Below are 1,432 nucleotides of genomic sequence, written 5' to 3'. Positions count from 1 at the left end.
GTTGCGTCGTCAAGCCCACCATTTCGCCATTCGTGACAACCTACTGCACCGACGCAATTATAACGCCGACGGCCGCCAGTGGCTACTAGTGATACCCCGCAGTCTCTGTTCTGAAATATGCGAGGCTTTCCACTCTGACCCGCAATGCGCGCACTCTGGGGTATCCAAAACTTACCACCGCATTCGACAACGATACTTCTGGCGAGGGATGTACCGCTACGTGCAGAAGTTCGTTCGCTCCTGCCTCGATTGCCAACGCCGAAAACCTGCAACGCACGTGTCGCCAGCAGCTCTACAACCATTACCTTGCCCTAACCGTCCGTTTGGGCGCGTGGGCATCGATTTGTATGGACCACTTCCTCTGACTTCGGCTGGTAACCGCTGGGCCATCGTCGCTGTTGACCATCTAACGCGATACGCCGAAACCGCCGCCCTCCCAGCGGCTACAGCGCGCGATGTGGCCTCCTTCCTGCTCCACCGATTCATGCTGCGTCACGGTCCGCCCCAGGAGCTGCTCAGTGATCGAGGCCGTGTCTTCTTGTCGGAAGTCGTCGAAGCCATTCTCAAAGAGTGCAACGTCGTTCACCACAAAACTACTGCTTACCACCCGCAGACGAATGGCCTCACCGAACGCTTTAACCGCACGCTCGGTGACATGCTCTCAATGTACGTCGCAGCCGACCACACAAATTGGGATGTCATTCTGCCCTTCGTCACGTACGCCTACAATACAGCCTCTCAGAGCACTACTGGTTTCTCGCCATTTTTCTTATTGTACGGCAGGCACCCGTCGCACACAATCGACACCCTCCTTCCCTACAGGCCGGATCGATCTGAATGTGCGCCTATTTCGGACACAGCCAGGCTTGCTGAAGAATGTCGCGAGCTTGCGAAGACCTTTACAACGCACGAACAAGAGCGGCAGAAGAGCATTCGCGGTGGCACCACCACTTCTGAGTCCACGTTCCTCCCTGGAGCGCTCGTGTGGCTCTCGGTCCCGACCGCTGCAACTGGCCTCTCTTCCAAACTGCTGCCCAAATACGAAGGCCCCTACCGTGTCGTCGAACGCACGTCCCCGGTCAACTACTTGATTGAACCCATTGAGCCATCTTCGGACATGCGCCGTCGAGGGCGCGGCATTGTGAACGTGGAGCGCCTCAAGCCCTACCATGACCCGCTCATAGTGACCAGCTGTTAGGTCGCCGGGCGGCTCCCTTTGCGTACCCGGGGTAATTGTACAGAAGCATTAGAACGCTGTAATGGGCCGTCCTCTTGAGCGCCTTCTAGTGGGTCGCCCTCTTCGCCTCTTATCGGAGAGCACGCCCCTCGTGCTCTTGCTCGTGAGCCTGCGCTCTGTCGTTACCGTCGTCGCTGCGCACCGTCGCCGTCGATCCCGCCGTCAATAAACGCCTTTACAGTATTTGTGCTTTTT

Source organism: Rhipicephalus sanguineus, chromosome 9, assembly GCF_013339695.2.
Source record: "Rhipicephalus sanguineus isolate Rsan-2018 chromosome 9, BIME_Rsan_1.4, whole genome shotgun sequence".
Classification (NCBI taxonomy): domain Eukaryota; kingdom Metazoa; phylum Arthropoda; class Arachnida; order Ixodida; family Ixodidae; genus Rhipicephalus; species Rhipicephalus sanguineus.
The sequence above is the reverse complement of the archived record's forward strand: the minus strand, read 5'-3'. Positions refer to the sequence as shown.